We start from the raw sequence: 17,735 nt of genomic DNA, 5'->3' as shown, positions 1-17,735 counted from the left end.
AATAGATGTGAAGGTATCCTCAGGAATATTTAAGATATTTATAACGGAAGATACGATGATATCTTAGAATTTCTAAAGTGCCTGAAATTAAAGGATGATGCAGAAACTTTTTCTGCAAAGAACCGAAATAAGTAGGAAGTAAGATATTCACTGAATATTTCATCAGACACTGAAACATATAGATTCTTTGAATACAGGTTTAGTCCTTGTGATTTGTTCACCATCTCCTTCCCGGTTTGCTCAATCCGTTTTTCAGTACCAAGTTTTCTATTTAGCGTTTCCAACACTCCATTCTTTATCATCAAACTTTTGGCCATTAAGACCATCTACAGCTTTTGCTGTTTCATCAGCATTCAATGTTCCATATCTGAATCATTGGTTATCAATCCGAGATGTTTCAAAAATTTCGAAGGGTTTGAACGCAGATGGTATTCGTCAAGATACAAATGATGTTTAAGATGAAATCAAGTGGCAACTTGAGGAAATATTTAACTGTAGTAGATGTAATTTATTAATGATATTTTAAGTCCAAATGTGTTGTAATTAATATTTCCTACTCTTTTAATACTTTTTAATTGTCCAAGGTTAGTAGTCCAATGTTAGTAATCCAATAGTCCAATAGTCTAATAGTTCAATATATAATCTGGTTAATCAAGACGTATCGTGACCCATTGTACCGCTATTGTCTTTGAAGTAATCTCGACGTATTGTGTAAATGTGTCCCGATTTATCCGACGATATTTAAAGTGCGTAAAATAAATAACAGTAATTAAATGACGATAAATAAAATTGCGAGTATTAAAATTGCGATAAATAAATTACGATAATTAAAATTGCGATAAATAAATTGCGATAATTAAAATTGCGATAAATAAATTGCAATAATTAAAATTGCGATAAATAAATTGCGATAATTAAAATTGCGATAGATAAAATGTAATAAGGAAATACACATAACGGATTATAGGAACAGTTAGCTAGGATTTGGTTAGTATGGATTTAAAATTTTACGTAGTTAATTAATTAGTTTCTAATTCAGTTTTATTTTGTCCATTATTTTCTTTATTATGCCACTTGTCAAATCTTGACTTAGATTCTGATCGGTCAAAATCCGAATATGAAATTGAATTTGAATGAAAATAGTTGTTCTTTGGTGAACGGATACGTATATATGTGGATTTGAGCAGTATTGTTAATGACTGCTGAATCAGGATTGAAGAATGTACATTGTATCGTATTAATGTGAAATCTAAATATTTCTCGGGTATTACCTACCTGTTAAAATATTCTCATCATTAATAGTTTTGTACAGGAGATTTTTTAATTACAATCTTTATGAAAATATACATACATATATATTTTCTTTAGATGTAATCATGGATTTAATGAGTTAATATAATATTAATCTCATCGAATTTATGGTTAGAACTAGAATACATAATCTCTAAAACATTAGAGATTACATAATCGCTATGTAGAACGAAGATAGATGATATAGAACGATATGTAGAACGATGATTATGCTCGAGGTATAGCTTGTGATGTTGCGGTTTGTGATGTTGGTACAGCTGCTGATGCTGGTGGTACTGTTGGTGCCGGTGATGCTGCTGGTTCTTGTAAGTTCTGCACCATATTCTCCAAAACTACTACTCGAGCACGAAGTTTGTTGACTTCTTCTATTATTCTGGGATGACTGGCGGTTTGAACAATCGGATGAATGAGGTTCAGAATTTGAGATATTATATAATCGTGGCGAGATACTCTGGAAATTAGGGTGAAAATAGTGTTTCAGACTAGTTCGCAGGTAAGTGCTTCAGGTTCTTCGCCGAGAGGGCAATATGATGGATGGAAGGGATCACCTTCTTCTTGTCTCCATTGATTAAGTCGACTACGAATCCATCCCCAATTTATCCAGAATTGATGATGGCTGATTGGTTGATCCATTCCGGTTATACTGCTTTCGGAGCTCAGGTGGAAATCCATATCGGAATAGCTATCGGAATCCGAGGAACTCGAACTAGTTGCAGATTTCATCTTACACGGTTAGATAAAGGATTTTTCGATATGAAATGATTTTTAGATATCGGATGATATTCTAATTTAATACCTATATATAGCACGAGGGATCCTGCAGATTACGGAGGAACTTTTGGAAGCTGTTAGGCAAAGGTTACAGTAACAGATATGGTAGGATATGATTTTATCTATACACTATCTATGCAGTAAATGCAGTAAGACATGTTTAGACTAAGAATGATAAGCAGGTAATTTTCGACATGAATTGATAAGCAAAAATTTTGACATGCAGACACGGTCGAAGTCCAGACTCACTAATGCATCTTAACAACTATCAGTTAGACATACTAATGCAAGACCTGGTTAGGTAAGACCACCGCTCTGATACCACATGTAGTGACCCGTCCAAATCCATCTGGATGAAATCTTCAACATCTGGTCTCATTGCGAGGTACTGACCTCTATATGATAAGTTTTACAAACATTGCATTCGTTTAAAAGAAAAACTCATTTTAATATATAACCTTTCGATATAAATGATATACGATTCCTGTAATATGAAAAACTAATCTGTCATTGACTTAATAAGTGAGTTTTTGAACTCAATGACTCGAATGCAACATCTTTTGAATTATGCCATGAATGACTCCAAGTAATATCTTTAAAATGAGCAAATGCACAATGGAAGATTTCTTTAATACTTGAGAATAAACATGCTTAAAAGTGTCAACCAAAAGGTTGGTGAGTTCATAGGTTTATCATAAACAATCATTTCAATAATTTTAATAGACCACAAGATTTCATTTTCGATTTCAAAACACTCGCAAGTGTATAAAATCCATTCGTATGATGAACACCTGGTAACCGACATTAACTTTAATGCATATAGAATATCCCCCGCATACTCGCAAGTATGCTATATAACGGTGATCGCAATCACCATTTAAATAGAAGTACTAAAGCAGTTCAAATTCTCTGACTGGGGCTGGTCAGTGCCCGTAGATCTACCTTTAGGATTCGCGTCAATTAGGGTGTCTGTTCCCTAATTCTTAGGCTACCAAGCTAAAAGGGGCGATATTCGGTCTAATAATCCAACCATAGAATGTAGTTTTGAGTACTTATGTCTATTTCGTCAAACATTTATAAAAACAGCGGATGTATTCTCAGTCCCAAAAATATATATTGTAAAAGCATTTAAAAAGGGAGCAAATGAAACTTACAATACGATATTTTGTAGCAAAAATATGCATACGACGGAACTGAATAATTGTAGGGTTGGCCTCGGATTCACGAACCTATATCAAGTATATATATTAACACGTATAATTGTAATCGGGCAAATTTACATATATAATTAGTGATATGAATTTTTATATTAAAAATTTATAGGTTTCCTTAATAAATTAAATATATTCATTTTATTATATAAAAATATTAATATTGTTAAGTTATAGGTATTGAGTGTAGTTTTAATAGTTATTTGATAAATTAATAATATTAAATAAAAAGTTGTATTATCTTTTAATAATAATAATAGTAAATATTTTTAATAATAATAATAATTATAGTACTATAATAATTATAGTAATAGTACCCATGATAATAATAAAGTTAATATGTTAAGTTATATTATTTTTATAATATTAAATATTAATAGCTATATATAAAATAATAATTTTAATAAAAATAATAAAATTTTAATAATAATGATAATGTTAAAAATAATAATAATGTTAATAAACATGAAAATACTTATAATACTAATAATAATGATAATACTAGTAAAAATAAATAAAAATGTTATAAGTTGATAATAATAATGATAATCCTTATATTAATTCTTAATGATAATACTAATACTATTGTTAATAATAATAATAATAATAATAATAATAATAATAATAATAATAATAATAATAATAATAATAATAATAATAATAATAATAATAATAATAATAATAATAATAATAATAATAATCTTAAAATCATGTTATTACTAATAATAATGATAATACTAATAATAATAATAACTATGATAATATTAATAATACTTATAATACTTATATAAATGATAATAATGTAAACTATATTAATAATAATAATAAAAATCATGATATCAATAATAATAATAATAATAATAATAATAATAATAATAATAATAATAATAATAATAATAATAATAATAATAATAATAATAATAATAATAACTACCTCTCAAGAAAAGTTCCAAAAATAAATGCATATGCCCGGGCTCGAACCTGAGACCTCTCACTTAAACACACATACTCTCAACCACTGCTCTGCTTATTCACTTCTGTTTTAATATCGAATTAAAACCCTATAACTCATATCATCATCCTCTTTATCATGATTATATCTCAGTCCAACAGCAAGACACAAGCCCGATTTTGGCCCAACAACATAAATCTAATTGAAGCCTAAATATCAAGTTTAACAAGCCCAAATAACCGAACCCATTTATTTTGATTAATTGGATCTCGTAAGCCCAACTCTGTATAACCTAATCGATTAAATGGGTGTGAGTTGAATTCGATCAGACACATCATCAACGTCTTCATCGTGATTATCATCACCATCGTCATCTAACATGATCGTATATGATCACATAAAATCATCACCATAATCACTTCATTTATCATTTTTATCATAAGAGTCCCTCGCTCATCATCATTTAATAACAGAAAACGAATAGCAGTTCAGGTGAGATCGATGGGTGTTGCAGGGGTGACTGTTTGGACTGTAAAATGGGAAAGAAAAAGAAAACGCTACAGTAGCAGCATGGTTTTGTGGGTTATGTTGTGTGGTTTTCGAATAATAAAAGAAAAAGACAGGAACATTTAACAGCGTAGCAGTGAGTTGCAGTTTTAATCATCATATTCTTCGCTTGAATAGTAGTAGTAACAAATAATAACGATTATTTATGGTTCAAGTGGGTGTGTGTGGATGCAGTGGTGACTCGAGGAAGCTGCAATAGAAACTTGTGATGGTTGAGTGGTGCTTGCTGCATCCGAGCAAGAGAAACACAGGAGCAACATGGGATGTTCAAAGGTGGAGTTTATGGTGGTGGGTTGGTGATTTACGGTGGTGGTGAAATGGTTTCGTGGTTCCAACAGAAAAATAAATCGTGAACAGCTGCAGTGATGTTGATGGTAGTTGTGTTAATGGTGGTTGCAACAGGAATGAGAAACATAAAGTGGTGGCTTTGGTGAAGGTTGTTGCAGTGGATGGTATGCAGGGATATGGTGAAGCTCACGATGGTAAACAAATCAAGGTGGTGATGTCGTGATGTTGTTCAACCAGGAAGAAACAGGAAACCGAAGTAGATAATAGGGTTTTTGATGGTTTACATGGGCGATTTTGTAGTGGGTTTGAGGTGGTGATGGAAGATGACGAGTTAGAGTGAGGATGGTGGTGTTGTGGGTTTTAACAAGAAAAATTCAAATAGCACACATAATGGGTTTTGTGTTGGTTCTAACAGTGATGGTGGTTGTAAGTGTTTAAGAGGTGATAATGATGGTAGCCGGTGGTTGAGGTCATGGTGATGGTTTGATAGTTCCATGATGGTTGTTCGTGATGGTACCCGGTGATGAAAGATGGTGGTAGTAGCCGGTGGTAGTGGCGGTTGAGATGGTGGTCTTTCATGATGGAAATAAGAAGGAGGCTAAGTGATGTGTGTTTGTGTCAATAAACTAAAACATAAATTGGAATGAGATGGTTCAGTATGTATCTGTATATTCTATATATAGATATATATATGTGCTAGTGGAAGGATGACAGACAACCACAACCAAAAAGATTACAATGATTTCAATATTTAACAGTGATCGAACAGTAATATCAATTTAAGTTAACGGATGAAGGAATCAAGTGGTTTTCTAGTTGTGATTTAAGTCACATAAAGTAACGTATACTATATTAATTAAATATAATAATAATTAAAACGTGTGAATCGTTAATAAATTCTACCGACAGTTTTAATAGGGTATTATATCGTACTCCGTTGCTAATCAGTAGCGGATAAAAGTCTTCGAAATAATTCCAAATTTTTACAGTAATTAAATTTATTTATTTTAGTCATTATGGTATAAAATTTGGTCATTAACTATTTAAAATTACCATATAAAAATTAAATCACTGCCCGCGCTCGATCTCAGGTAAAATATAAAAAGTTTTTAAAAAATTAACAAGTAGTTCCTAAATACATTTTTAATAAGCCTATAACTTATATAACCCATTTTCGGATCACCGTTTATTTTAAAATCGTATAAGTTCGAAATTAACCTGCTTAATATCAATCTGAACATCAAAGAGTATTATAATCATTTAATAACAATTTAATTATATCGTATATTATTATTTTAAGTTTTTATATATACATGTATTTATATATTTATATATATATATATATATATATATATATATATATATATATTTATACACATTTATTTACAAATAATAGTTCGTGAATCGTCGAAACTAGTCGAGGTTAAATGAATGTATGTAAACAGTTCAAAAATTTTGAGACTCAGGATAACAAACTTTGCTTATCGTGTCAGAATTATGAAATCATTTAGAGAATTAAGTTCAAAGTAAGTCGAAATTTTCCGGGTGATGACAAGTGGGTCCTATGGCTTCAACGATTATTTTTTAATCCGTTGTTTTTTTTTTCTTTCAAAATTACATCTTTTTACCAATATAAATAAACCTCAAACACTCTCATTTTTTATATAACTTCATTTCAAAAACTTATATTTACTCTCATATTTCACTCTCACTTCACAAACATAGTTTTTACAAACATTGTTACCTTCGATGTTCATATCTATAACAACCCTCATATTTCCATACCTGAATTGACTAATTTGACTATAGGGTTGTTATCCATACCTAATATATAATTAAATTTGACATTGATCAAATATTTATTTTTAGTCGACACTTTTTGTTAACTAAAGTTTACACTAATTATATAAAATAACTTTAGTTAATATTAATATTAATGCGTATTATATTTAAAACTATATGAAACATAATTATTAATTAAATGATAAGTTATTTTAATCATTATATATATATATATATATATATATATATATATATATATATATATATATATATATATATATATATATATATATATATATATATATATATATATATATATATATATTTAGCTTATAAAAAATAGAGATTTTTTTTATAAATTAAATAATGAGCCCATGAATTTTGACTAAATATTTTCAAAAACAAAAACTTATTAAAAACATTTTTAACATGTTTTTATTTTTTGTCAAAATTGGCACCTTTATTTTATTTATATTTTTTCTTTTCACCAACCATTTTTTTCCTATAAATACCCACTTCCATTTCATAAAAACTTGTATCAAATCTTTGGAAAAACTCTCTCACAAACTTGGAAAAGTACTTGAGGTATTTTCTATATTTTTTATCGAATTGCTTTTATTTTTTTGTATATTCTTTAAAAATTCAAATTTAATATATATAAATTATTTTAACATGTTATAATTAGTATTATGAGGTATAAAAATAATTTTGATAATTTATGGAATATTATTTATAATTAAATACGAATTATGTAGTATTTAAACATAAAAATAATAATAAATTTGTAATAAAATATTAAACAGTAATAAAAATAATTATAATTTTTTTTGAGATTATTATACTTTTATAAACAAGTGAAAATTATAAAAATTAAATAAATGGGAAGATTAGTATTTAAAAAGAATTTACTTTTGCATTATTCTAAACCGAGATAAATAATAAAGAAAATACAAAATAAATACAAACGTGTATTAAATATTTTTATAAAATTTTTATATGATTAGTAGCATCACTAGATACTTTAAAAAATATATAAAAATTAATTTTAAATTATTTTTCCTATTTATTTAATTATAGGCCGATTACAATGGTTAAATAATTAGAAAACATTAAATAAATAATATTTTGATATAAAATTTGATTTAATAATTTTTATAACATTTTTACATAATATAGAACCTATAAAAAATATAAAATTATTTATTTAGGTCGATTTAATATTTATTATCTAATTAAATTTGATTAATATAAACCGAGTATATATATAAATAAAAGTGTGAAATAAATACAAAAACTTGATAAAATTATTTTTATAAAATATCCTACTGAATTGTATAATTAACTAAGTTTATAAAAATTATAAATATAATATTTAATGAATTAATATTCGAATTAACATATATTAGTATGATTTTCGATTAACATAAGTATATTACATATACTAAATTAATATTATTATTATAACTTACGGTTAATAACTAAGTATACTATATAATAAAGTATAATGCTTATAATGTAAGTTAATAACGATACATTATTAATAAACACTTATTTTATAACTATACTAATTTAATAATAATAACTTATAGTATATAATATAAGATAATCAAATTGTTAATACATTAATAAATATAATATAACATATATAATAACATATAAACCTAAAGTGAAGGTTAATCAAAGATAATGTACAATTCATGTGAACTTCATCGCTACTCACGGTCGTAAGTGAATGATGTCTAGGTTGCCATTTATGGGTAAGCTTGTGGATCTCGAATGCCATGACTTAGATTCTGGTCAAGAGTCCTGGGCCCCCGGTTACATCTGGCCATTCCTGACTTATTTGATAGCAACGAAGTTTGAGTAAAGTTATACAACGTCTTGCTAAAGATTAACCCGAACTTTCTAAAATTGGAAAATTACTATAAGTGGAAACTTTCCATAAATAGTAACCTTCCGAAAATGGAAATTCTTTAGTGAACCATTACTATCAATATAGTACTATATACTATTGTCTGTTAGGCAATGTCTGATCATACGTTCTATCTCTAGGTTGAGATCTCGGTCACGTCCTTCCGTTCAATTCTTTCGTGGAATACTCTTTTGTGCTACTAAGGTGATTTTCATAGCCTCACTTTTACTGTTTACTTAACTATTTATAACTTTTGGGGTGAGACACATGCTTGCTTTATAACTGTTTTACGCTTAGACACAAGTACTAAATTGTTAACTATGCTGTCATGTTTTGATTCATGCTAAATCCCTACCGTAATATCGTTAATTGCTACGTTTAAATGCAAACTTAATTATTGTGAGTAGGCCTATTGAGAGTAACGTCTCTAACCATTCGACCGTTGGTCTTTGGTTACATAATAATGATTCCACGACACTGACAGTACAAGGTGTCATAGGGTAAATTGTTTAGTAGCGATATTACAAACTACAACAACACTTTTAGATTGATATTTCTATATCAATCAACTTTAAACTAAATCTTGTGGTCTAAAACTTTGGATATTATTTATAAACCTGTGAATTTCACTCAACCTTTTTGGTTGACACTTTAAGCATGTTTTGTCTCAGGTGATGATTGAGCTAGCTGTTTGCAACTTTGTGATGATAGATTTGATGCTTGCATTGAGTCCACATCGCATATTATATTTTAGTTCATAAACATTTATTTTACGTTTTAATAATAATGTAAACATGTATTACTGCTTCCGCTGTTTTATTAACAAGGTTTTATTTAAAAAGTCTTATATAGAGTCGTTCTCGTTTATACAACTGTGTTATGATATGATTGGTCACAATTACCCCTGGTCCATTTTGGGGGCTGTGACAGATTGGTATCAGAGCAGGCTGTTGTAGAGAACCAGGATTGCATTTTAAGTGTGCCTTATACAATTAGGCACCTTAGCAATGTAGGACTACAACTTCCTTTGACTATAGTGCCTTTAATTGTTGCCTTTAACTGTTAAATGCTACACTATACTTTAGAAACTTTACTTATCTTAGAATGCCGAGCCAATATAAGAACTCTGCTCATTCTCCTAAGTACTATTCAATTCCGCCACCACATTTAAATGCGACACCGTTCTCGACATTCCTATGTCATCTATCATGGTTTTGTATATTACATATGTATTACATGAAATATTATCCATGATTTTTGAAACTCTAATATTTGTTACTATTCATACTCAAACGTATATAACCTCCTTGTTATACCACGTACCTATATGCTTTATGCCTTTATGCATCGGTTTGCGAACCGAAAAATGTCATTGAGTTATCGAGAATCTCAAAGATATTATAATGTCATCACTACTCATATTCGTTACTTTTAAATCTTTGTTTTCTCGTTATTTTTGATCATCGAATTTTCTTGACGGATGGCGTCTACGAAACTCTAGAATGGAAGGGTTTGGATTACCAATTTAAAGGATCCTATAGCTCAAGCCCTAGACCTGAATAGGCCATTACGAATTGAAAGTCTTTAATCATTATCTGATTACATACTTATCATTTTTAATCTAGACACGTCATACTGCAATTATTGCATAAATGGAGTAAAGACAAATTATATCTTATCATATCTATCCCAATAGACTTTGTCTAACACTTTTCCTAAATTTCCTCCGTAAATTACGGAAATCTTTTTTCTATATATACGTATTCAAGGAGACGAATATATCATTCAATATTCAACACCCATTTCATATCAAACCTTATTCCAAACCCATAATATGGATTTCTCACCTGATTCCTCAAGTTCCTCTAGCTCCGAAGATAGCGTGACGGGAGCACACCCACCGATCAATTACCGAGATTTCTTCAGAAAATGGGGATGGGTTCGCGAAATACTCACCCTATGGAGAAATGAAGAAGGTACTCCTTACCACTAGCCAAACTTACCACCAAACGTCGGAGTACTCGATCCGCTTACCGGCGAACCTATTCGCAATACCACTTTCACTCTTTTCGCAAGGATTTTCCGCCTCGAAGGTCGACTCGATGTAGCCCAAGACAGTATCCGTCCTCTACTCCCGAATTCTAACCAGATAGGGTTATTAGAAGAAGTTAGAAGACTTCGAACTAAATATCAAGAATTGACAAACCTTACGGAGGAATGGGTATAACAAATCCATAGACTCGAGCAAAAAGTAGAAACCCTGGAGGAAACAGTGCACGATTTGGAAGCTAGGCTCACACCTACTACCCAAGTACCACAAGCAACACCAGCAACATAACCAGCACCACTAGTACCAACAATACCAGCAACATCACCAACACCACAAGCATTGTAAGCACCATCAGCATCACCACCAACAGCATCAGCATCACCAACAACAACATCTGCATTTCACACCTCAACATCACACTCAGTACCTAGGATATCAACATCATACGCCCCATAGATACCAAGGAATATTAGTAATAATGAGTTAAGATGTATTGACTCATTCTTCCTGAAGAATTATATATGTATACTTTATATATATGGTTTGAAACAATAATAAATCTTTTCGTACTAAGCTATTACGTGTAAATCTTAACTAGTATGTACTACTTGGTTAATTCATATCACTAATATGCTATAATGTACATCCTTCGTTAATGACTTAATGATCGTTAATCACTGCTTCAGCACAATAAACTCCATTTCATAATAAATCAAGTGTATTATTCAAATACATGTCTGATTTTACACTTCCATTTTCGATGTACTCAAAACTTTTTAGAAAACATTATTCGTGTCTTGTGAATTTCACAAGAATTCCACGAGCACCAACATCATATACCGAGGTATATCAATAACAATGAACGATGAAGTATTGATTCATAACTCCATTAAAGAAATATTCCGCGACGATTATGTAATCTCTCAAGTTTTGAAGATTATTTATTCTTGTTCCAACCTCAAATCAAATGATTTTAATATTATATTAACTCATTAAATCTATATTATATTTGAAGAACACATATATGAACGTATATCTCCATAAAGATTGTAATTAAAGTTCTTTTGTACAAACTGTTAATTGTGAAAATATTTTAACGGGTAGGTAATACCCGAGAAATATTTATATCTCACATTAATATGTTGCATTGTACATTCTTCAATTCTGATTCAATAATCAGTAACTATACTACTTACGTTCACAAGATATATGCATCCGTTCACTAAAGAACAACCATTTTCGTACAAATTCAATCACATATTCAAATTTTGACATATCAGAATCCAAGTAAAGCTTTAGCAGGTGTTATCTTCCTAAAGATTACTAAATTCATATATATATTCATTCGTATTTTGTGATGAATTATCACGTCAAACCACCAAAATTAGAACCATTGATGGTTACATCCTACGCTTAAACACTTCAAATTCAAAATTCTTGAAAACACCTCAGATTGATAATCAATGATTCAGATTCGTTAACCTTGAGAATGCTGACGAAGTAGCAAAAGCTATAGGTGGTCTTAATGGTCAAAAGTTTGATGATAAAGAATGACATATTGAAAAAGCTCAGATTTAGAACTGAAAAACGGATTGAGCTAACCATGAAGGAGACCATGGACAAATCACAATGACTAAACCTGTAATCAAAGAATCTAGATGATTCGAATTCTGATGAAAACCACAAAAGATCTCCTTACGCATTTTAAATCCTTACAGAAGAATTTTCCTCATTATCATTGGATCTTAGAAAATTCTAAGATATCATCGTATCTTTCGTTATAAATATCCTCTATATTTCTGAAGATACCTTCATAACTATTCTTGTCCGAAATTATTTATCACTTCGTACTATCTGTGTTACATAATAAAGGAAACTGTTTTAGTTTCTATATTTCCATAACATACAAGTTTAAATTTTAAATGATTTGAGGTAGTGTTGGGAATTGAAGCATGAGTTAGTATAATATAATGACGTCAGGCCAACGTGATTATATTACAGTAAGTCATGCTAAATTTTTAATGGAAGATGATGATTCATAGACTTTATAATCATCATTTGCCATGTTACATGACTTTTACATTCTACTTAACCTCTGAACATATCAAGAACATATATTCTTGATAGTTCTATCCTTAGTAATTCTAGTAATTTGACAAATCAAATCGTGCTATTACCTTTCCTTCTGCTTTGTATATTATGATCATTCGAAACTCCATACCTACGAATTCTAGACCATTATTCGCTTGACTTGAAGTCGGGAAGGAAAAACAAGAGCATAGAGCTCCGACATATAAGGGAAAATATAAAGCCCGATAACAACACGGAAATTACAAACCGTATATATCAATGCGTATAGCAACATAAAGACATGGGAGAATTAAAAACACTATAACCCCAAGGTAATTGTAGAAGTAAACAGATTCCTCTGGGGGTAAATGAAAAAGAAGAATGACAGAAACGATAGTCAGAAAAATATCCAGGATAAGAACTGGATGGAGCATTTTCACAATCTTTGGAAGTATGAATCGAGAAAGAAAGTATAGAAGTGGTGAAGATAATGAAACAGAAGAAGCTAATTTATAGCAAAATTCTAGACACAACAATGAAGGCAATTTTAATTTCCTTAATTACCGGAGAATCAAATCTTATACAGATTATAAAGATTTCCTTTAAATCCCTTGAATTCCGGAAATCACTTTTAATTATGTCAAAAGTTAAGGCAAACTGATATTTCCTTATTTCAAACTTTTAAGATAACTTCATTTATACTCTTCCTATAATCGAATCGTTTTATCCATATTACCCAACGTTGATAAAACAATATTTTCAACTCATATTCATCATTCTTGTTGTAAAGAATGACAATCTCTAACAAATTTCATGACTACGATTTTTATGAACTCCTCTCTATTTTGTCTACCCTAGCGTGGTGGCATAAACGCTCAAGGTTTAAATGAGCTCGATATTATTTATAATACATTTTATATATCCAATTTACTGAAATGACTTGTATAACATCATCATTTTGAATGATCTCCGCATTAATAATAAAATGCACTTCGTAGAAGAACTTGTAGAAATTATGGTTTGTATGATTTTAATTCTTGAAACAGAACAATATTCTATCCGTTGGAATTCACGCAAGGCCCCGAGCATACCTGGGAACGTGAAAACCAAATAAAATGTAAATATCCTCGTCTATGTACGAACAACACCGATTAATGGCAACAACTAAATTTCGGGACGAAATTTCTTTTAACGGGTAGGTACTATAACAACCCTCATATTTCCATACCTGAATTGACTAATTTGACTATAGGGTTGTTATCCATACGTAATATATAATTAAATTTGACATTGATCAAATATTTATTTTTAGTCGACACTTTTTGTTAACTAAAGTTTACACTAATTATATAAAATAACTTTAGTTAATATTAATATTAATGCGTATTATATTTAAAACTATATGAAACATAATTATTAATTAAATGATAAGTTATTTTAATCATTTTATATATATTTTTAGCTTATAAAAAAAAGAGATTTTTTTATAAATTAAATAATGAGCCCATGAACTTTGACTAAATATTTTCAAAAACAAAAACTTATTAAAAACATTTTTAACATGTTTTTATTTTTTATCAAAATTGGCATCTTTATTTTATTTATATTTTTTCTTTTCACCAACCATTTTTTTCCTATAAATACCCACTTCCATTTCATAAAAACTTGTATCAAATCTTTGGAAAACACTATCACAAACTTGGGAAAGTACTTGAGGTATTTTCTATATTTTTTATCGAATTGCTTTTATTTTTTTGTATATTCTTTAAAAGTTCGAATTTAATATATATAAATTATTTTTAAATGTTAAAATAACATTATAAGTATTATGATGTATAAAAATAATTTTGATAATCTATGGAATATTATTTATAATTAAATACAAATTATGTAGTATTTAAACATAAAAACAATATAAAATTCATAATAAAATATTAAACAGTAATAAAAATAATTGTAATTTTTTTTTTTGAGATTATTATACTTTTATAAACAATCGAAAATTATAAAAATTAAATAAATGGGAAGATTAGTATTTAAAAAGAATTTACTTTTGCATTATTCTAAACCGAGAGAAATAATAAAGAAAATACAAAATAAATACAAACATGTATTAAATATTTTTATAAAATTTTTATATGATTAGTAGAATCACTAGATACTTTAAAAAATATATAAAAATTAATTTTAAATTAATTTTACTATTTATTTAATTATAGGCCGATTACAATGGTTAAATAATTAGAAAACATTAAATAAATAATATTTTGATATAAAATTTGATTTAATAATTTTTATAACATTTTTACATAATATAGAACCTGTAAAAAATATAAAATTATTTATTTAGGTCGCTTTAATATTTATTACCTAATTAAATTTGATTAATATAAACCGAGTATATATATAAAGAAAAGTGGGAAATAAATACAAAAACTTGATAAAATTATTTTTATAAAATATCCTACTGAATTGTATAATTAACTAAGTTTATAAAAATTATAAATATAATATTTAATGAATTAATATTCGAATTAACATATATTAGTATGATTTTCGATTAACATAAGTATATTACATATACTAAATTAATATTATTATTATTATAACTTACGGTTAATAACTAAGTATACTATATAATAAAGTATAATGCTTATAATGTAAGTTAATAGCAATACATTATTAATAAACACTTATTTTATAACTATACTAATTTAATAATAATAACTTATAGTATATAATATAAGATAATCAAATTGTTAATACATTAATAAATATAATATAACATATATAATAACATATAAACCTAAAGTGAAGGTTAATCAAAGATAATGTACAATTCATGTGAACTTCATCGCTACTCACGGTCGTAAGTGAATGATGTCTAGGTTGTCATTTATGGGTAAGCTTGTGGATCTCGAATGCCATGACTTAGATTCTGGTCAAGAGTCCTGGGCCCCCGGTTACATCTGGTCATTCCTGACTTATTTGATAGCAACGAAGTTTGAGTAAAGTTATACAACGTCTTGCTAAAGATTAACCCGAACTTTCTAAAATTGGAAAATTACTATAAGTGGAAACTTTCCATAAATAGTAACCTTCCGAAAACGGAAATTCTTTAGTGAACCATTACTATCAATATAGTACTATATACTATTGTCTGTTAGGCAATGTCTAATCATACGTTCTATCTCTAGGTTGAGATCTCGGTCGCGTCCTTCCGTTCAATTCTTTCGTGGAATACTCTTTTGTGCTACTAATTTGATTTTCATAGCCCCACTTTTACTGTTTACTTAACTACTTATAACTTTTGGGGTGAGACACATGCTTGCTTTATAACTGTTTTACGCTTAGACACAAGTACTAAATTGTTAACTATGCTATCATGCTTTGATTCATGCTAAATCCCTACCGTAATATCGTTAATTGCTACGTTTAAATGCAAACTTAATTATTGTGAGTAGGCCTATTGAGAGTAACGTCTCTAACCATTCGACCGTTGGTCTTTGGTTACATAATAATTATTCCACGACACTGACAGTACAAGGTGTCATAGGGTAAATTGTTTAGTAGCGATATTACAAACTACAACAACACTTTTAGATTGATACTTCTATATCAATCAACTTTAAACTAAATCTTGTGGTCTAAAACTTTGGATATTATTTATAAACCTGTGAATTTCACTCAACCTTTTTGGTTGACACTTTAAGCATGTTTTGTCTTAGGTGATGATTGAGCTAGCTGTTTGCAACTTTGTGATGATAGATTTGATGCTTGCATGGAGTCCACATCGCATATTATATTTTAGTTCATAAACATTTATTTTAAGTTTTAATAATAATGTAAACATGTATTACTGCTTCCGCTGTTTTATTAACAAAGGTTTTATTTAAAAAGTCTCATATAGAGTCGTTCTCGTTTATACAACTGTGTTATGATATGATTGGTCACAATTACCCCTGGTCCATTTTGGGAGGTGTGACAATGTCGGTAGAAATTTTTCCGACGATATGAAGCAACACTCTGATGGAAATGTCTATACGTTGAACATTGTTGTTAGCGGCGTTTATGTATCTACTTTTTTTGACTATTTAAGACGAACCGTTGATTGCGAGCCTTCCAAGTTCGCGTAGTGGGATGAAAAAGAGGCGGAGTTCGAGTGGCTTGAGGACAATGATAAATGGGCCGAACTACTCGGAAAAGCAAAAATAACTCCACACATATCGCGTTGTATACCAAGGATATTTGGGACGACATTCCTCACGAGACTGATCGTAGTGAGGATGGATATTATACATTGATCGTAGCTTAATTACTAGTATTTTAATTTTTCTGTAATCGTAGTTTAAGTTATTATATCGTATTTTAAATTTCTGTAATCGTAGTTTTATTTAAGTAATCGTTTTTTTTCAACTGCTTTTTTCAATGTAATGTTTAATTTTAATTAATGTAAGGTTTATTTTTATTTATTAATTTAATAATGTTATTTATATTTAAATTTTGTATTTAAAAAATAATTAAAATGTGTAAAGTTGAATGGTGAAGTTTATGATATGGAGAGATTAGTAAAAAGAATGTTAAAGTGTTTGTCCTGATGTAACGCTAATGTGGATGAGAGAAGTTCAGTGAAAGAGATGAACGATAGTCAGTGGCCTAACACGTAACTCCGCCTCTAATTACTATTACTATACTATCTAAAAGACAAAACCCTGTTGTAACATCCAGTTTCCCCATACATGATTAAAAGGTACGTATTTTACCTTGTAAACGTTTAATATTAACCGCGAACGAGTGTGCATGGTTTAATGTAGAAAACGT

Source organism: Rutidosis leptorrhynchoides, chromosome 2, assembly GCF_046630445.1.
Source record: "Rutidosis leptorrhynchoides isolate AG116_Rl617_1_P2 chromosome 2, CSIRO_AGI_Rlap_v1, whole genome shotgun sequence".
Classification (NCBI taxonomy): Eukaryota; Viridiplantae; Streptophyta; class Magnoliopsida; order Asterales; family Asteraceae; genus Rutidosis; species Rutidosis leptorrhynchoides.
This window is presented reverse-complemented; position numbering follows the sequence as displayed.